Below are 21,936 nucleotides of genomic sequence, written 5' to 3' on the forward strand. Positions count from 1 at the left end.
CTAAAATAGATAAATAAATAAATAAATAAATAAATAAATAAATAATGCTTGTATATTTCAAAATTAGTTAATACTATGGCAAATATGATACACATAATTTTTAAGTTATCTTCAGAGTTTTTTGTTGGTATGAAGACATATTTATTGCAGTGCCAAAAACACCCTCTTTTTTCCCTGTGACAAATTATTTTATTCCTCTGCTTCCAGCAGGTGTCCAGGCAAGCTTAAAAACTAAAAAAATGGTAAAGATTGGCAGCTTCCCTCCTATTAAGTCCAACATATGGCTTTGCTTCTTCTGCCTTATAGGATAAAATTGGGTCTCCAATATCTGTGTGTCCCCAGCCCTAAGCACTTCATAGCACTTCTCCCCTTTTTATTCCTGTCAGAAGCAGGTAACTGATTCTTGTGAAACAGGATTTTTTTCTCCCAATTTAAAAGATGACAGATTCTCCCTCCAGCTGCTTTCTCCTTTGAAACTGTTACACAAATTCTTTTCATTGATTTATATAACCTTCTAACTTTAAACTTTATATAACCTTCTAACTTTAACACTTGACCAAACTTAGTCAACTGCATGTTCTTATAGAGACTTATTCCTGAGACAATTTTGTTTAGTTTAAATAACTCTTCTCTCCCTGTTACTTTCACTCCTAGTGTGGAGAATCTCCTCCCAGACTTTGTTATACAAGCTATTCCTGTTTATTTTCATCAAATATAAATTTTGTTTACCTTCTCCTTACACTCTGCATTTCAATTTCCTATTTTCAGGTAAGATTCTAGAAAACATTCTTGCTCCCACTAACCAGCAACAAAATTTACATAAGGACCTTTTTTGGGAAATAATTTAATGAGAAAGAAGAAGTTGAGCATTGTAATTCTTTTGAATTTCTGAAGAAAACCAGACTTGATCACTCAAAAAGCAAGTAGATAACAATGGCAACACACACACACCCACATCCACCTGGGGCCATATTTTGGCAAAGAACTGTCAATGATGGAGAAAAGTTATGAAAAGTTAATCTTAGGGACATTGTGATAACAATTCACAGTGAAACTGAGGATTTTCCAGAATGATAAAGTAATAATACTCTGTTTTCTACAGCAAGGTGAGGATTTCTTTAATCTTCTAGCCATAACCATGTAATCTGTTGTAAAGAAACATTCCAGATTTTTTCTTCCAAACAATGAAGACAAATGGACCTTTCCTAACAGACTCTTGTATGCCCAGTCTTCCTGTTTAACAAGCAACTAGTTATCTGCTTCACATTAGTAGTAGTTAAATGGGAACTTAAATTTCCTGCTGAATAAGCAGCTATCAGGAAAAAAATTGTTATCCTATAGCCCATAGTTTGGAAGATAATATAATGTGCCTAAAACTTTTCAGTCATGGTGCAGCATTGCATTTCACTCCTGGTGACATTTCATGCAAACACAGAGAAGTGTCTGTCTTAAGATTGATCTGAGACCACAACCACAAACTCCAAGGCTCTGGATTTATTTTAGAAAAATGTTTATTAAAAAGTTAAATTTCCCTGTGATATTCAAATAGACTGAATGTGCAACTAATTCTTGCTCAGCCTGAGTCCCACTCAAGTAAAACTAAGTTTCTATGTAATCTTTCCAGATACTTCTTTCTCTCCTGAGTAGGGAATAAAGGTTGCCTCTATCCTTACCATTAATTTCATATAAACTTGAGCCATTTGGCAGCTTTTTTGGGTGAAGACATATGATGCTATTTAAAGTATTAGCCTTTTTTAATCTCCAGCTCTTTGGATTTGTTCTCTATCAAATTTTCAATTAGTTGTCCCCCTTAAGTCAGGTTGCCAACAAGAAATTATTCATTCTAGCACAGAAGCTCCTCAGCTGCAGGAATGCATAACTATAAGGCTGGCTAAAAAGATCCTCATTATTTTCTGACAACTCCTTAGGAACAGTTGTTTGAAAACACTGGAAAATAGGTTGCATTTGAATAATGTAGAGGTGCCTGTAAATGCAGCCTGATTCAAAGCAAAAGGAACAAAATGTCAAGGCTGGCTAATTTTAGTAGGGGTAAAACTGAATAGTTTTAAACTAATCTTTTCAGGTTTTCTGTTTCCAGCTCTGCCTAGATCCATCCTTCATCCTTGTTTTCCCTCTCCAAACCTTTATTTCTGCTTATCCCTGCCCTTCTATATATAAAACACCAAGAGTAAACCCACTCTAACCTCAGCTCCAGCTCTATGCTCAAGCCCTCAGGCCACCCCTCATTTTCTTGTCCACCACAAAGCCCCAGCAGGGAGGATGCAGGAGGGGTTAGAACCTCTGCAGGCAATCCCACTGGTCTTCAAATCTGGACATTCAAAGCAACATTGCTAAACAAGGCCATTCAAGAGCTAAAGCACTTAGAAGTATTTTGGATGGGGTGTAAAAAAAAGCACACTCATTGTTTATTCCAGGAGTGTTTGAATATTTTTTTTAAGTATAGGCTTTATATGTTCTAGCTTTTCCTCTGAGGGTTAGAAACATAATTCCCATGTAAAGGAAAGCTGAATCTCACATAACCATGTGATCTGGGGGGCTGTGGCCTGTTAAAGACAAATAAAATGTGTTACAAGACTTACTCATGAGAACTGGCAGGAGTGAGTGCAATGATAGCATTTCAATCATCATAACAGAATGTTTGGAATCAAATATATAAAATCAGAATAAAATGTGACAAATATTTCTGCCAGTCTCAATTATATAAAAGTTTGTTTATATGCAGTGTACAAGCCAAATCTAAGTTGGCATAGTCCCTGTAAACCAGAATGAGGAAGAAAGCTCCAGACAAATATGAATAACGCTTTTTAAAAACAAAAGCTTATCTGAATCTCAACAAAAGTATTTCTCTTGAAGACATGATAAACATTACTTCTTATTTTATTTTCCCTATATAATGTATCCTTAGTGATTTTTTAGGAAGTTGTAGAAACAGATTTTTAAAGACAGAAGAATTAAGATGTAAAAATGAATTAGAATTGTGAGGCTTTGCTATGCTTCTTCTCATAATAAAAACCACAGTCACACCAGAAATTAATCATCACAAGCAATAACTTCTAAGAAACTGAGAATCACTGTCTTCTTGTCTATAAGATGTTGTTTTTCTTACAGTACTTAACACCATGGTGTCTTATGATGGCACACAGCTAAGGAGCTCTCTTTTTTGGTGACTGTGCTTTTGGTGACTATTCCAGTTGAGAATCCCAACACACTATATTACATTATGTGAAACAGATGTATCTGTTATTTTTAAAATTCCAGCCACTCATAAAAATGATGATTTGAGTGCCCAGAACCATTGTTTGGAAAAAATATACTGAAAAAAATTGGTATTATCCAAATCAGTCCTTTGCATAAACACAGCAGTAGTGGAGCAAAGTATTTACTAGAAGGTAGCTTGTGATCAGCCTTCCTCCAGCAACACTGTTCATTGCTCTAAGTCAGTTCTCACCCTGCAGACTATTTCAGAGAAATCTTCGTGCAACCATCTCTCTTAAAAAACATGTTCTTTTCTAACCCTATTTCATTACTTTTTAGAATCATTCTATGTGCTATGTGAAGCAGCCATCTGCATTTAAATTATATATGTACTGGGAGAGTAAAATACTGCTCATTGGTGTGTGCTCCTGACATACATTCATAAACACATTTGACACAATCATTCAATTCAAAGCATCAAAGTCCTAGAAAACATTTTCAATGTATTTGTCTCCTCAGTCACCTCATGAAGTTCAGAAATTGCTGGTTTTTGTGAAGGGTTGGCTTTTGGTGGAGGGTCCTAATGAGTTACACCCAGCCAGCAGGATGGACCATGTATACAATAAGAAGCATATGCCAAGATGAAAACTGCTTTAGTAACTGCCCAGAAGTGATATGAAGAACTAAATGCGTAAAAGAAATATGAATAACAAAAGAAAAAGCTGAAACCACATGTGAGACCTCAGCATAAAGAGACACTGACACACTTCCTATTCTGGTTTACTCTGAAGAACTAGTTCTCATTTGGTTTGCTAAACACTTTTGCTCTCATTTAATATGATGGTAGGTGTTTTTAGCATTTGCACTCCCATGTTAGAAAAGTGACCTTTTCTGTAGTATGCAGGGCAGAATTATATACTGGAGATTAAAATAATTTACAGATGCACGTTAGCATATTAAATATATAATGCAAATGCAGAGAAATAATAAACATACAAAGTTCACCTGTAGATTTGCTTGCAAAATAATGAGTACATTGTAGAGAACTAGAGCCCTCAAGGGGTATTTCCTTGCATATTATGGGAACATTATAGAAAAGTTAACATGGAAATGATTGTCTGTAGTACCAACAGTTCACAATAGACTCTGCTAACGACAGCTAATTAGAGGATCTGGCCATGAACAGCTATGGACCACATCCAGTGTTAGTAGAGCAGTGCAAGCAATGTTGTATCTTCTCCGTTGTCCACAGATGAAAGATGTGAAAATGCAAAGGCAGTTCAAAGGAGGGCCAAAATAATGAATGAAAGTATAAGAAAAATAAACCCTATTATATGAGTCTTAAAGAGCTCAATTTATAAAATAAGTGCTTGATCATGAATACATGAAATAGTGGGAGGCCTTTGAACCTTGCTGACAATGACATAACGAGATCCAATGACTAGAAATGGAAATTAGGCAACTGAACTTCAAAGTAGCTGAAATTTCACAAAAGATGACATTTCAGAGAAATTACACCGATTAAATAGTTCATCAACTTAGCTTTACTAACACCTTGAACCTGTAAAGTAAGATTAGATACATTTCTCCAGAACAGAATTGCCTCATCTTTTGGAAGACATTTTTTGGCTTGTGATCATGGTTTGAAAGGAAGAATAAGACTGGAGAATCTTCCTGGGTTTGAACTCCTTGAATTGGATTATTATCAGGCATGTCTTTTATTTCTGAGCCCCAGGGAAACCAGGACCTGCAAGCACATCCCCCATAAGCTCTGTAGCTCTGCATTAAGATAAGGATTAAAAATTTCATGCTTTTGGATTTTTCAAAATGCTTGTAAAGTATTGAAAATAGGTGTTTTGCCATGACACATTTCTAGGTTCCGAGTGGGGCAAAGGTTCTCACCCTCCAAAAGCAGCAGAGCTGAGCTGTGGGAAAGGGTAAGACATAGAGAAGTAACACCCTCTAAGCCTCCCAATTAGTATATTTGTAAATTAATTAATTATTAATCATGTAAGTTGATATAGGGAAATAAATTTACTCTCCAGTGAGGATGGCATAAACAATCATTTTCCACAATTTTATAACTTAAGAAGAGTAATTCTGCTTTCTCCATGTCATTTTCACTGCAGAAAAATCAATTCATTGTTACATGTAGTAAGCATTTATTTTCCAATTACCAAAGTCCTTGATCTTATGTATTATGCCTGATAAGCTGTAATATAAATATCAAACAAGTTCTCATGGACTACTGGTGCTTGACCTGATTAATTATATTAAATTAATTAAAAATAATGTAAAAATCTTAAAAATTGCATTTAACATTTGGCCAGTCAGTGTAAACAAAAGGTGATACACAATACCTACATTCATATATATGCAAATATGATTAATTGCTTAAATAGAGCAATTTCACTAACAGAATCTTTCTTTTCCTGGTGCTACTAAAATATGATCAGATTTCTGTGTGTACTATTACTAATCTATTTCTTATAGTTTTTATATTCCTACTGCACTTAGAGAAAACCAAGAAAAATATTTTTATGATTTCCTGCCTTGGCCCAAATGACTCAGTTATTTCTCAGGTGGATACTAAGAATTATTATAATATCTTACCCGTGTACACCTTTAAATGCATTTTTTACCATGTGAGAATAATTTTCACCATTTCATGTAGAAATCTAGTATTCCAGCACTCAAAGTTTAAAGAAAGTCTATGACAGAAAAATGGTGTTTATATATAGATACATTTTCTACTGGCAAAAAATAGCTGAATTTTGAAGATTTCTGCAAACTAAGCAGTCTCACAGATCTATAGGTGTTTAGATGACCTGAGCTGCACGATTTCTGAGTGATTTCTAGATGTATCTTGCCAGCAGTGACTCTAAAAATTCCCTCCTTGCAGAGTTCTGCAGGGTCCTCCAACATCCTAAGTCTCAGCTCCACAGCAAAGGGTCTAGAAACAGAGAGATGTGACTTGTACTGAGTGGACTCCCAAAATTAATGGAAGTTTTCACCTGAATCCCTCATCAGTCAAATTTGGATGATAGCATGCCTTCACCTCCCAAGGGTGCTGTGAGGATTTATTAGATAATGTTTATCCAGTGCTCAAATACCACAGCAATCATGCCATAGGAAATCTGTCAAGTAAATACTCACTCTTCAAAGCAGGTTTCCAACAACATGACACAAAAAGATGAGGGGCAAAGTTAACAGCCAAGAAAGAATGAACTATTTCTGAGCAAATCCCACTCACTGAATGTATCTAGCAGGGCATCTTAATGTTTTGTTTTGGTTTTTTTTGGTTTTTTTAATCTAAACAAGAAATTAAATTGGGGAAAAGAGAAACCAAATAAGAATCCGAATAAATTTGCCCACACAAAAATTACAGCATATTTTAATTATGAGTACAGACAGAGCAACTTCCAGAAAACTCTTCTAAAGTTGAATATTTATACAATCTTTCAGAGATTAAAACACACAGTTAGATGTAGTTTACCATATATCTTTAATATCCTTCATGTACCACCATCCAGTGATGTGTTCTACTTTTTATGTAAATGAGAATCTATTTGCTAAGCTCTACAATTAATTCATTTTTATTTTTTTAACAAGCAGAAAGCTGAACTCTAGTTACCTGTTCCAGGAAATATGGCCAACCACAAAAAGATTAAATTTTAAAAAAGTACCTTACAAAAAAGATAAGCATATGTAGAGGTCTTCAAATTTTTCAGCTCAGTGTGAGTTTCTTCTAATTCTCTATTTCTAAAATTGGCAAACTCACAGTTGAACTTGTTCAATTCAAAGTAAAATTTTGATGTACTCAGTCTTGGGTCAGACACAAGTGTGAGATATGTTAATTTTTTTAAGAAAACATTCTAAAATTAAGTGGTAGTCATGCAAAAGGAAAGCAGTGCCCAGAAATCACTCTCAGCCATTGGTTTTTCTTTCTGAGCAGAATATCAGATAAGTGCCAATTCCAGTAGAAAGCACTGAATATCAGGGGATGTGAGCAGGAATCCAGTGAGAGATAATGGCTTCTCAACCAGACAGCTCAGCCCAAGAAACCTTACAGCTCACAAGGAAAAGTGATGGTCCTGCCCACAGTATCTTGGCTTGGTTCCTGACTTGTGCTTCCTGCTGAGCCTTGAGCCAAAATTGGCTGAAGGTCTGTTGTGCCAGGATGGACACAGTGGCTTTGGGACAGGCAGCAAGTCCCACTGGACCCTTTTTGCAGCTGTCAGAAGCCCAGAGCTCCTCAGGGTGGCAGAAAGTCACCCTAGGATCAGTGTGGTCCTCTGCACTGCACAGGTTAATGCAGGAGGAGAGCTGGGCATCCATGATGGACAGTGTAAAATCAGTGCTACCTTGGTGAAATGTTGTGTTTATGTCTTCAGTACTTGATACTGAGGCACACAACATACAGGGGGGCTAATTTAAACTGTTTGAAACCCCTCCACATGCAAACGTTTCAGAGCAGGCACTAGAAGCAAAAAAAAAAAAAAAGAAATCATGCTTCTCATCTCTGGAATTTGGGAATTTGGAGTTCAGGTTGAGTCTATTTTATGAAAATTGAAAAGACTGAAAAGACATACTATAACATGTAAAGCCTGGGCAGTGTGATCATGACTTTGAAACTCAGCAGAAAGAAGAGATACAGGAAAGCAACTGCCCCAACAACTCAACCCCAACATGTACCAATTAGAAACAAGACACTAAATCTTATCTCACCATATCAGCTGAATTGGAAGAGACAGAAATAAAGTAGGGGTTGAGTATTTTTTGAGGCAGAGGAATCAGGAGTGTTTAGCTGATCCTTTTCACAATCCCACATTAACACCATTCTGCTCCAAAAGCATGCTCATGTTGTTGGGGAATTTAGAAATATTTCACAAAGATATCTTTGGGTTTAATTGAAATGTACCATTGAACTTTTCCCCAGCCTCAAACTTTATTAGAGAGATATTCTTGCAATTTACACAAACTAATCTGAACATACTTACTCCACAAATGCATTGATGTCAGCAGCTTTTACCCAAACCCATATTTGATAACTCTGCAATTTAAACCCACAGGCTGAGTACAAAAAGCTACCTAGGTTGAAAGTACCTAAACTCATAATGATTTGTGCTGGTTTTAATTAGTATATTCTACAGGAAGCTGAATTGGAATAAAATATTAATAGATATTGCTTTCATTGTTTAGCAGGCCTGATAGGTTTTTATTTCTTAAACAGTGCTGAAACTTCCATCTGATTTAAGTCACACTTCTTGACAGCACAGTATGCAAATTTCAAAGCTTGTGTCTCCGGGAAAACAAAACAAAATTAAACAAAGCCCATGCAAATGAGCATAATCAGCAATGAAAACTTGATTTGTTACCAGTCAAAACCTTTACCATTTTTTCAGTAAATTTTTGTACCTCACAGACTGACATTTTTTTGCTATATGCAAATATCATATTTCTAATCAACTTGGAGAAAAGGGGATAACTTCAATGGAAAGGAAACAAAAAATATTAATAAATTTGATCAAAGTATAGTGTCCTGGTGTAAAAATAGCAAAATTTATTCTGGTCAAGAAAAATAATACTGTACTGCAACCTCACCTGATCAGTAATTAAGCAAAGGCTCCCATAAGGCTTCCCTGGAATAATGGTCTTTTAATTTAGCTTTGAAGAAGAATAGATTTGGATTAAAAAGATATGCTCTAACCTCATTTATATTGACAGAGTTGATCTATTACTGTAGAGTCTGTGACCTTGGTAACACATAGACATTTTAGTATGGACATGATCTCCATTCAAAGAATTGCAGAGGCACATTGCACACAGAGCTTCCCCATTGGATACACCAGCCTTATTTGTATTAGCATTTCATACAGGAGGTTCTGGCCTTGTAAGTGACACTGAGGAATGTATAAAAACAAAACTGAGAAGTCAGCAAAATGCCTTGTAAATAGAGGGGCATACTTTGCTTTTCAAAGCAGTATTATGAGCAAAAGTACGGTGAGAACTGTCTATAAGTGATTGAAAAATAACCTTCCTAGAAATGTTTAATTACACTTCTGTAATGCTACAAGCACCTTCTTATTGCTTCAGGGAGGAGATGCTGAATAAACATGTTCCACATATACTAGAAAGTCCTTTATGGATTTACCCATAAAATTATCCATAATCAAAACATAGCTTGGAAAAAAATTGGATGGGCAAATGTTGTGGGTTTTTTTCCCTGACCAAAACACAAGGACAATATCTGTCAGACAGGATGTAATCTGTAGGGGCCCAAGCATAAACAGTGTATAAATAATAGGTCTTGCCCTGCCATTCACTAATTCCTTTCCTCAGCACAGGGTTTGTATGAACCCAGGTTAAGACAGGAGGTTCCTGTTAAGCACTCATACTTTTAAATTTCTTTATAACCTTTCACTGAAATTGGAAAAACAAGTTTTCATTCCATTTATCTCAAAGCTAAGTGTATTCATCATCCAAATTTTGTTGTAAACACCGTCTTTTTGTGTTTGCCTTCCCATTATAGTTGTATTGTTAGAAAACAAGTCCAGTGATTCTGGCATTTCATCCTGTGCTGGTGGCTGCCTGTAGTATTTAAGAATGTGAGGGATATTCCCATGCTGTCATGACTAACATGGTAATTGACTAAACAGAAAAACAGAAGATGCAGAAATTAAATGAAGTAAATTGGAGATGTGAATGTAGGACATTTAATTCTTCATCCAAGAATAAAAGGGGGTAAACAGATAAGAGAATGTCCTGTAACACTGAAAAGTCAATATTCTCCCAACCAGAAAAGGCAAAGTACAACCCATTCTTCTCTCTGACTCATAGAGAAAAATGATCTTTGCCTTTTTAATTCATGAAAGGGCATTTCTATTGGCCATATCAAGCCTCAGCTCTTCAGTATGGGAGGGCTGCAAGAGTGGCTCTACCAGGGACAGGAGGCCTCCTTTCCAGCACAGGGGAAATTGCAGGTCCAAGGCTGCCCAGCGTGCACTGAGCCTGTCTCCAGGCAGCCTGCAGCTCCACCAAGGCAGCCATGCAGATGGAAAGCTGGCAGGAGGTGAGCCATGCTGTGTTTACATCTGTCCTGGGATGCTGCACTTTCAGAGGCACAAAGACACAGCCATTGAGTCCCTCCACTGTAAATGAGACATTTTCCCACAGTGAACAGCTTGGGTATTAAAGCAGTAATGTACCATTTACTAGGCAAAGTACTACTGATGTTAATTATAAAGCTAAAGCAACATTTTCTGAAGAAAAGAGACTTTGAGGGACTTTAAAATCTAACCGTTTCAAGACACTGAGAAATTTTTCAGGGAAGTAAGATTTTTCAAATTCCTCTCATTGAAACAGGAGGTCAGTTCTTGCACATTTTAGCTTTTGTCAATGTCTGTTCCTGGAATGCTGGTTACACAAAGAAATTGTGAGACTGGCCACTCCACAGCAGTAGCATTTACCTTATTGTTCAGCCATAAAAAGGCACATATTTCTCACAAACATTTTGCATTAAAGGTCATTCAGGAATCTTTGTTCACTCGTAACCAAATAATTGTTTTATAAATGGTACCTTTGTGAACTTTCTGAACTTAGTCTAACAAATTTTTGATTTCAAAAATTTCAAAACAAACTGTTTCAGAATGGCTGGGGTTTTTTGCCCCACTTTTTCTTCAGCTGAACTATTACTGGGTGCCAGTGTTAACAGAGTCTGCAAGCAGATGTAGATGAACTGAAATTATTTTTATCAACAATTAAAGCAAGTAAGTCTCAGCAAAAGAATACCACAGCCATGGAGTCATAAGCACAGCACAAAAACACTGTCCCTCAGAAACTGCCTCACAGCTCCAGAACTTTCTGTTCTGCAAAACATGAGCAAGAACAGACTTCTGGAACAAAACCAAAAGTCACGCTATTACTGCTTCAGCCAAAAAACAGACAAAAACCCTGACCTGAACACAAACCAAGCAGATGTGGAGGCATTTCTGCAATATACACCACAAAGGTCCATCCTGCAACAGACACTCCTGGTGTCATCACTCCATCAAAATCCTTCCTAAGAATTCCTGTACCTACTCCTCCTCAGCAGGATGGTAAGGACTTCCCATAGCACAGCAATAAAAGGAAGAAGAAACTGAATTGGCAGTGGTGTTTTACAAAGGAAGCCATAGTGTGCATCTTCATTCTCTGTAGCAACAATTAATGAGAATAATAGGACTCATGTTGACTCCAGTTTATGCTAAACTGGCACTCTGCAGTTTTACAGACAATAATTATAAATGTGTTCATTTATCATAATGATGGTTCCATGCAATATTTTAATTACAATATTTTATTTATGCACAGAGCACTCAATGTTATGGTTTAAAATGTTTGCATTAAAAATCCCAAATAAAAATATAGCATACTTTGCAAACACAGAAAAAGTATCAATTGGTTTGTGGGTCTTAGGCTGATTTGATTGAGAATTGGAAATACCTATTCTATTTTTGACTGATTTCTTGAATGGAAAGCATATTTTCAGATAAAATGCACTTTTTTTCCCTGAGAAATACAATAAGCCAGCATAAAAGCTATTGAAAGGGGGGTAAGCTTACAACAGACGTATTTGTATCATAAATTCTATCAGCAAGATTTTTTAGGGCTATACTGTTAGTGCCCCATGCATTCTAGTTTCTGGGCTCTCTAAAATGCTGCCAATGTTCTTGTGCTTGGACACCATTCCTGTACACTATAGACTGATGTTTTCAGGATATACATTTTTTCCCACAGCAACGACATTTTTTACAAAATGTTATTTTTAATATGAAAAAATATTCAATGAAGTATATCTTTAGAAACCTCATACATATTTCCTATTTACATATAGGTCTTATGTTTTAAAATACAAGGGAAAAACATTCTTCATGTTCTCCAAAATAGTCTTATACATATGTAAAAGGGTTTACTGAAATCTCTTGAAACCATGATGTAAGAATAAGGACATTGTTCCCAAAATATTAATTTAGTTTTAAGGAATAGATAATCAAAATAGTCAAACATACCTTGAAATAACATGTAAGCTCTTTGAAAAGCTTTAGAAGTTGAGAAAATTTAAAATCAGGAGATATATTTTACCCCATTAAAATTAAGCAGCTGCCTGTTGAAACAATTTTTTTTTCTGTGTGTTAACATTTGAAATAGCTATTGCCACCCAGACAGAGCTGCTGAATATGGGTTAAGGCAGATGAGAATGAGAGAGCATGTTGTCTGTCTTAGTTCACTTTGAGATATATTCTTCGAGAGGAAAGGATGAATATCTCACAGAGCTGATTGGTGCCAGGGCTGTTGTGGCCATCCACAGGAAACTCACCAAAACCCCACAGAATATTTGTCCACTTGCACCATTTCAACCTACCAGTGCCTCTGATCTTCAGACAGCTTTGTGGAGCATTTAGCAAAGCTGCAAAATTTTGTTTTACGGGGGAATCCACCTGGGCATTGTGCTAGCTTCAAACCCACACTCCGTGAAGGAACAGCTCTGTGAGTTGCCTTTGATTCTTCCTATGATCTTCTGCTTTTAAAAGGTTTCTGCTGAAAAGTTTTATCCAAGGGATAAGCTTGTGTTCCATAGTCTGTTTTTGCTCCAGCAAACGTCTATCATATCTTGAAACCTGTGAATTTCATGGGATGAGGGTCCTAGGAATAGCCTGACACCTTGGGTGGTGGCTTTTGCCTTGAGCCTGCCTTGTTTAACAGTTTTCTTCTCAATTAAGAAAATCTATAGAGTCCCTATAAAGCAACTGTATTTTTTTTTTTTTGCCTAATTCCACACACTGCATGTTTTTTCTGCATTAGTAATTTCTGTTTCTGGGTGAAAGTTAGATATTATAACTGCATTACAAAGTTACACTTAATAAACCAATGCAAATAGTTTCCTTAATAACTGTCTTAACAGAGTGCTTTGGCAGCTTCTATTAGACATATATTTTGTTACTGTGAAGCTTCTGGTTGCATTTCTGGCAAGATCAGGAATCAAATGAATGTGCTATTAAAATAAATTGAGCAACATGCTAATTATTGCCAGAAACGAATTAGTGAAGCCAGATTATGTTCATTTAAATCAGATAAATAAGTACTTCCTCCTACATGTAACTGCTTGTTGTTGCTGTAAAGACAGCCTTTGAAAAAAATTTTGACAATGCCTTTTGACAACGCCTTTTGACAGCTGCTTTTCACTTGCTGGTGAAATGACTATTTCAGTCTCTACCACTGTTTCCTGTTGTACCAAATACAATTGGCCTGGCACTATAAAACGCTTCAAAATGAGATTGAGCAGCATAAAAATTAAGCTTCCCAAAAATTCCCACACCTTAACTGTAGTCTCAAAACTGATTTTCTGAACCAGAAATATGGTAGTGTCTGTGGCAACTCCTACCCATTTCCATTAATCATTAATGTGAAAATACAGATGGCCAAATAAGCAAGAATGCCCAGTGAAACGTTTACACGATGCCTCCCTAGTGTCAGTCTCAGCATGAAGATCTGGGCCCTGGAGGACATTTTTAGCTATTTATAGGTTGAGTTAATGATATACAGAAGTGAAAACCAAATTCTTCAGTTCTTCCTTCAGAAGTACTTGACAAGGAGTCTGGCTATGATGTCGGTAGGATTTTCAAATCCAGTTTTCAAAGGTGTCTAAATGTTTTTAGAAGGCTATGTCCTGTTTTCAGTTTCAGAAGAAAGTTACTTGTTTGTTAACTCATATTTGATTGTAAGAAAACGTCTTGTTTTTTCTACATCAACTCCATGTAGGTTTGGTTTTGGTTATTTCCTGTTGGGTTTGGGTTTGTTTGAGTTTTTAAAGAAAATGTAAATGTCCTGAAGAGCCTGTATATTTTTTTTCTTAGTCGAATAACAGTGGCAAAAATCCTTAAAGCACTAACAAGATATTAATAGTACAAACTTGCACTAACTATCCAAATGGACTGACAGAGGCCTTCTCAGTTATAAAATGAAACATTTTAAAATGCTCAGCTCTTCAATATACTTGGTCACCCCAAGGATAATGCAGGTTCCTCTGATTTGCTCCAGTCTGATGTTTGGACAAATAACTCATGAAATTTCCTGCAGGGCCCTGAAATTTGTTTGCACTGCACATCCCTCTTCTGAAAGTAAAAGCCCCAGGAAATCTGCTGCCTTTTGTGCAACAGAGCTAAACCAAAAGCAAAGCTACACATCTTCACTTTTACCTGACTTTCATTTTGAAATTTCATTTAAGTAAGTATAATTGAAAGGTTTTGATTATTTTTTATTGTGTTTGGCAAGTAGTGCTTTGCTGAATTTTTAACTGTGCTTCATATGTTGACTAGTCAATTTTTCAGACAACACATAAAAGCTAATTCTCATTTTCTCATTACCCTCAGTTACGCTTTTTACAAACTCTTGATGGCTTGGGGCCTTTTCTTTTTCTTGCTTCTTTTTAAGTTGCATAGAAGCACTCCTTCTGAGCCTAGTTTATGGGAGATTGGATTTTTTTTGTTGTTGTTATTTTGACTAAGATGGTCCTTTAAGGACAGGGGCATGACTGGCATGTGCCCTGCTTCAGTTTGCTTGGCAAGGGGCCTCTGTGCCACAGGGTTTTAGCCAAAAGAAACAGCCAATCTCCTTGATTCCTGCACAATGTGCTGCATGTCCTTGTGCTCCTGTGTTTGATGGGCAGTGGGAGAATGGCAGTGCAAAGCTCATCATGAAGGGCCAGCATTTTTCTTGTCTGCAAAAGACTTTGTGTTGCTGATGAAAAGCAGACATACAATTATAATTTCTTGTCACTTCTCCGTTCACCCATGGAACAGCTACATTTACACCTGGGCCAAGTTTGCTAGTTTAAACAGTTGCAAAACCTTTTCTTAATCAATAACAGGCGTGGTTGGCAATTTTACTAGTCATATTTATTTCAAGGATTTTATTTCCAAAGGCCCCCACACCCACAGTAAAGGCAGACATCCAAATTCAGTAGGTGTAAACTGCCAGAAAAGTCACTTATCACAACACCTGTGTAGAGAAACTTAGTATAGAGTTACTTCTGCACTCTGACTGATTTCCAGCTTGATTAAGTTTTAAGAAATAAGGAGTTATTTCTGTGATTCAGCTAAATAGGGTTCTCAGTTGAATCTGCCAATGTATTCAGTTTTCTCCCTAATACATTTTTCATCCGCCCTAATGACAACTTCAGTCTTTTAATACTCTCAAAGCAAGCTTTAGAAAAATAAGGGTCTTTTTCATGTGAGTTTTCTCTTTTGGTCCCCCTCTAACATAGACCTTGTATTTTAAGATCCAGTTTCCATCAATATGCCTATAAATTTTCCAAAAAAGGGATTATTGGATAACTATGTAATTATTAAATTCATGGAAACACACTCACTTGCAATACTATGAGCATTAGCAGTTTACAGTTTGGCTCATGCTATCTTTGAGTACTTTGAAATAGGTTCAACAAGTGCAAAGACACAAAGAAAATGTTGGCCAAACTGCTTCAAAAGCAATCACACATTCAATAGCAAATTTTCAGGTAGGTTTTTTTTCAGTATACAAAGGACTTTTCAGATGTTTGAAGCATAATGTTCAATATTTAAGGCAGGAAAAATAGCTTTTATTCTTGTAGTATCTGGCAACAGAAGTCAGCACTCTTTGGTGAACTTTTTTATGAGAAGCTGTTTTGAGAAAAAATGCTGTTTCTTGCACATCTTCCAAAGTTTTAATCCTTTCTTAATTTTAAAATTGAATTAATGAATTCTTTTTCTCAGATATCCATCTGCTTTACCAACACTGTAATTCACATGTCATCATTGGCAACTTCCACTATCACAAACCCATTATTGTGATTCCAGAGAAAGAACAACCTGCTCTAGAAATCTACCAAGAATACCAAAAACACAGAATAAATACAATCCATACAGAACAACAGCAGGAGAAAATTAACTGTAGAAAAATAAAACAGTTTGGTTCACTACCAATATGATTCAGCGACAGCTAAAACTGGGTTAAAGCATTTTAAAATGAACTGAATGTGCACACTCATGGGTAAATAGAAAGCTTAAGAATTTTTGTCTGTAAATGTAGGGCCAATTTAAAAAGAAAATGTAAAATAGGGTGAGGATAATAGAAAGCTCAGAAACAGTTGATATACATACAGTTCCAAGTCCCTGGCATTTGACAAGTTGCTGCACATTAGGAGAGCAGACAATAAGACTATTTTTTACTCTCACTGCAGTTATTAAGCTGAGAGAAAGTAATGGCAGTGGACAGTGATAGAGACAGAGTAAATGGAAAAGTTATAAATTCCATTTTTATGTCTAAATTATGTGACTACTGAGGCATCTATTAGGAAATATCAGGCAGAGACAAGCAGACAATTGGAAAATTGATTGAGTCATCAGCTTAAAAGTCTTGGCAATACAAGAGCTGACATCTCTGAAACAGCTTTTAGAATTCTAGATTTCTTCAACAAAATGGTAACGGCAAACTTTTGAAAACTCTGTGTGTGTGTTTGTTTGTGTATATACACAAGTATTGTAATTCCCTCTTTTGTGTCCAAGGAGTTTCACAGACCCATAGTGTTTAGATTTGGTTTTCAGAGATACTTTTCCAAATTTATGCTTGGTTTTTAAAATTTAAATTTCACTTTACAAATTCCAATAAATGCAGATCTGTACATACAAATTTCATTATGACTGCACAGACAGTTATGATAGAACAATGTGTGCAATAAATGAAAATTTTTCCATGTACAAATGGAGATATCATTAAGGCCACTTTTAAAAACATGATCACAGTCATCATCATATCTTCAAACACCTGCAGATTAACACCTGCCAAAATTGAAGCATTTTCTCCTTAGGATAGAGGATGATTCAAGATAAGCCCTTTTCTAGTTTAGCAAAAATTCTTCTGAAAAAAAAGGTGCAAAAGTACTGAAAACGAATACATCTAGATTTTTAAGTCTCTAAATAAACAATTTGTCTATTTTTTCATCACAGATTCTTTTGAATATGTGCATTTCCCTGACTCAAGAATCATGAACAAGTAAGTACTGTACCCGAATGTTTGCCAACCTCTCTTTGCCACGCTATATTTGGTTGTTATTGCATTCAACTATTGATTACTGATGTTAATTTTATGCTTCACTCATGCTAAGGGTTACATGGCATCAGTCACAGTCTTATCACATCTCCTAATCTGTTACTGCCTTCTACTTTTATCTTTTCTGAAACTGCCATGTCCTGGTTCTCAAATCACCTCTCCAGGATGATTTCTGAAGGGTGACTTTAATTCCACTACACCTGCCTCTATATAAACTGAGTATAAGCCTCTAAAGACTGAGTATATAAACCTCACCTGTCTTTGTAGGAGGGGATTTCAGGGTTTTTAAAGAAGCCCCATGCAAGTCATCCATTGAGAGGATGTGTGGGAGGAAGGGAAATCACAAACAAATTTCACATATGCAACTAAGGATCTTCCAATACCTGGGAAAAACAGATGCAGGATTCTAGACTCAGCTGTAGGGCACCTTTTTGCCCTACTCACCTCTAGTAGGGCAAAAAGGTGAGCCTTGATTTTGAAGCCAGTCAAAATACATTGAATGCATGACCAGACCCAAGCTCATATGGAGACTCAGTAGCACATCCTAGCAAGGGCTGCAAGCTTTCCAAATCCCACTTGGATGTCCTTCACTGTGAAACACTGCCTCCCCCGGTGTTTCTTTTCAACTGGGGCCTTTGAACACAAAGTTTTTCAAAGCAGTTCCAGAATCATATGTTAGTAGGTAGCTTCAGAATATATTTTTAATGATCTGGAGCCAATGGATTTTTTCCATGGTAATAAGTGGACTTTAAAATTATTACTGTATCACTTTATCCCTAAAAATACTTCTCGTGTATAAGTATCCAAAATTAACAACTCATCTGGGAGATGAACTCAGTAACTTTTCAATTTCTTCATGTGTTTTTATTTTTTCTCTTGCATACTTCTCCAAATTTATGTCTGCTTCTTGCAAAAATATTAAGACAGAAATGAGAGGCAAAGACTGAAAGCAACTTCTGTGTTTATTTTAAGATATTTTCTCCAAAGGAGATATAACTGTCTAACAAGGTGACCCATCTTTCTTCTACTATGAGGCATCTTGTCTTTTACCCATAATGAGTACCTGAACTTCTGCTCAGGTTACCTCACTTTCACCACTTACACTGATGTTGCAACACTGTGCCATGGAGGCAATCCCTTTATCTTCATTTTAGGGTGGCTTGGCTTCTGGGTAGCATCACAAAATTACTGTCCATTTGCTGCACTTAGCCATCCCCACCCTCTTCTCCTCTGTAGCAAACATCTAAAGCACACTGACTCATACCAGCTGCCTGGGAGTGTATGTGTTGCATCAGGATTCACCAGCACACACAGAAAGGAAATATTCAGCACTGAAATATATTCCCTTTGCTGCAAACCAATTCAGTTATAAGGAACAGAGCAATTCATATGCTGCCGGGAATGTGTGTTTTATTTCAAAACATGTCTCAGGTAATTGAGAGCAATTACTAAAATTGACAAAGGAAATAACTCCCCAAATCATTCTTTTGTTTTAGATCCTTGTGTCTCAGACTTAAAAGCTTTACCTTCTTTCTCCTTTATATTTCTCATGCTCTACCCCTTGACTGTCTTTCCGCATTGACTCTTCTCCATGGGTTTTTCCACGTTTCCTTCAGTGCTCCCAAGTGATGGGAGCCCACCCCACAAGGCCTTCCTTTAAACACAGTTTAATTCCTTTAACAGATCCTCTGATTACTAACACAAGAATGTGATTTTGACACCTGGAAAGCTTTAATTTAAGTGAACAAAAATCATAGCATGGTTGAGGTTGGAAAGTACCTCTGAAGTACCTCTGGAGGCTACCTCATCCAGCCTCCCTGCTCAAGCAGGATCAGCTAGAACAGCTTGTCTGGGCTTGTGGCCAGTTGAGTTCTAAATATCCTCATGGATAGAGACTATAAGAAAACTGTGCCAGTGTTTGACCACCCTCAGAACAAGGACTTTTTTGTTACATTTAAACAGAATTTCCTGTATTTTAGTCTGTGTCCATTGCCTCTTGCTCTGTCACTGCACACTACAGAGTAAAGCTTGGCTTCCTCTTTACTTCTTCCTGTCAGGTATTTATGAACACTGATAAGATGTTTCAAGCCTTCTCTTTTCCAGAGGGAACAGTACCAGCTCTCTCAGGCTGTCTTTGCATGAAAGATACTCTGGTCCTTTGATCATCATCATGGTTCTTTACTGGACCCACTCCAGCAAGTCCATCTGTTACCAGTTAGCCCCAGATTCCATACTCAGGGTGAGGCTGCACTGGTGCAGAGTCACCATCCTCAGCCTTGCCGGCAACACTGAGGATGCATCTTGCCTTCCTTACTGCTTCATGCTCAACATGAAGTCCCTCTGGTTATTTCAACATGGTGTCCACCAGGACCCCTGGGTTCTTCTCTGCCAAGCTGTGTTCCAGCCTCAGGATAGATTGGTGAATGGAGCTGTTTCCTCCCATACACAGAAGTTTGAATTTCCTTTCTTGAGCTTTGTGAGTTTCCTCTCCAGCCATTTCTCCATCCTGTCAAGGTCCCTCTGAATGACAGTACAACTGAGTGCTGTATCAACAGCTCCTCCCAGTTTTCCATCTCCTGAAAGCTTGCTGAGGCTGCACTCTGTCACATGGGTCAGTAATGAAGATATTAAACAGTGTTGGCCCCAGTATCAGCCCCTGGTGTACCCCACTAGTGACTGGCCTCTAGCTGGAATTTGTGCCACTGATCACAATCCTTCAGGCTTGGATATTCAGGCAGTTTTCAATAGATTCATGCATGTATATGCACGTACTATTATGCTGTAGCTCTTTTTTCCTATCCTTGTCCCATTCTTCTATCATGTTAAAAAGGATGTTATCACATCCTGTACTTACTTTAATGTCCCTGACATTCCCAGAGTGGGGCTTGATAGAGCAATGCCTGTGACTGGTGTAGGGACTGTGCAGTTTGGGGAACAATAATTTTGCTTCAAGTATTGAATTTTGCTAATTTGCAGTTTTCTTCCAGGGGCACAACCACATTTCACTTTTTTCATCTGCTGGCTTCAGGGAAGAGCTCAAATTCACAGGGAACATAAAGGAGGCCATGTAATTTCCTGCTTAAAGGTTTGCAAAACCCTCAGGTTTTGCATGTCACAGAGGCTACAACAGAAGCTATACTTCAGAAGTTGTTATTTTTGGAGGCAGCAAGAGGTCATAGCTTGGGGAGAGGGTGGGGTTACTGAAATCTTTTAAGGTATGGCGCTCTTTCATCCCAACTTGGATTCATCACACAGAATCACCTCACAACATTTCTACAGAGAACAGGGGACCTGCAGCTTCTGCCTACCACCCTAACAGGAATTATAAGGATCTGTGAAAAAGTCTTATTTTCTGTAAAAAAAGCTCAGCATCTGCTTCATTTTCTCTTATGGTTATTTTTAGGCACCCCTGACACCAAGAAAATGTCACTGCAGAAACTTCCTACAGCTACCATGGCTTGTAAAGAAACACTAATTCAGCTTAAACTAGACAGCTCACTATGGAGAGTAACATACCAACAGCAGCTCACTGCTTGATGAAAGCAATCTTGGAGGATTTACCTCCATGAGCAGGAAAGGCTCTCAGTTCAAAAGCAGCTCTAGCAGATTCACCTTGGCTGAAGTCCCTCTGGTAACTAAATTAAAGATATGGATGCAGGTTTTATGCATGAGTTGAATTTCTGTGTGTGTAGGAGCACTGACATAAAACCCAGTACAAATTTGTGTTCTGGCAGGTCACAGGGTTACCAGCTGATCAACTGGTCAGCACCTTACAGAAAAAAAAAAAAAAAAAAGTTTGTGTACAATACCCAATAGCAGGTAATTCTATCTGAAAAATGATACCTATGCTGCACTTGCAGATATTTTTCTTCAGATGGGGAAAGGGAGTGCTTGGGTTTAGCTAAATGAGGCTTCATTAATACTAATTTTTTGAGCTATCACAAAAAATACACTTAATTTTTAAGGAAGTTAGAGTTTCATGGGGCACTGGACTTACAAACAAGAAGGGGCAAACACAAATTAGAAAATTAATAACCATTTCTGAGGTACTGACAGGTTTATATATATTTTGTAATAGATTTTATAGATGTCAAATATGTAACTAGACAGCTCTCTATCCTAGCTTACCCTTGTTTTTTAAACTGTGATCCTTGTGGGTCCCTTCCAACATAGGATATTCTATGATTCTATGACTGATCAGTGGCAGGACTCACCCAGTGTGGGTCTATAATTTTAAATGCTTAACAAAATCCAAAAGTATGGTCATGTGCTAATTTACACCATGACACACATTCTGTAAATACAGAAATGTATTAATCACTGAATGAACTACTGTAGATCCTTCAGCTGGCAGCAAAACACATGGCTGTGGACCTGCCCAGTATAACATTGGTGGAAAAATCCCATCTGTACAAAGTCACTTAGGATTTATCATATCAGAGTTACAGTCAGTAAAATAATACAAAATAAGTGATGCACATGTTTTCTCTCCTATCATAAGAAAAATAAAAAGATATTCCCAAAACCTCTCAAAACCTTGCTGCAGTCAGTCCTCTGGTATAAAAAGCAAAGGCATAACCCATTATTCCTGAT

This window comes from Agelaius phoeniceus, chromosome 4 (genome assembly GCF_051311805.1).
Source record: "Agelaius phoeniceus isolate bAgePho1 chromosome 4, bAgePho1.hap1, whole genome shotgun sequence".
In the NCBI taxonomy this organism is placed as follows: domain Eukaryota; kingdom Metazoa; phylum Chordata; class Aves; order Passeriformes; family Icteridae; genus Agelaius; species Agelaius phoeniceus.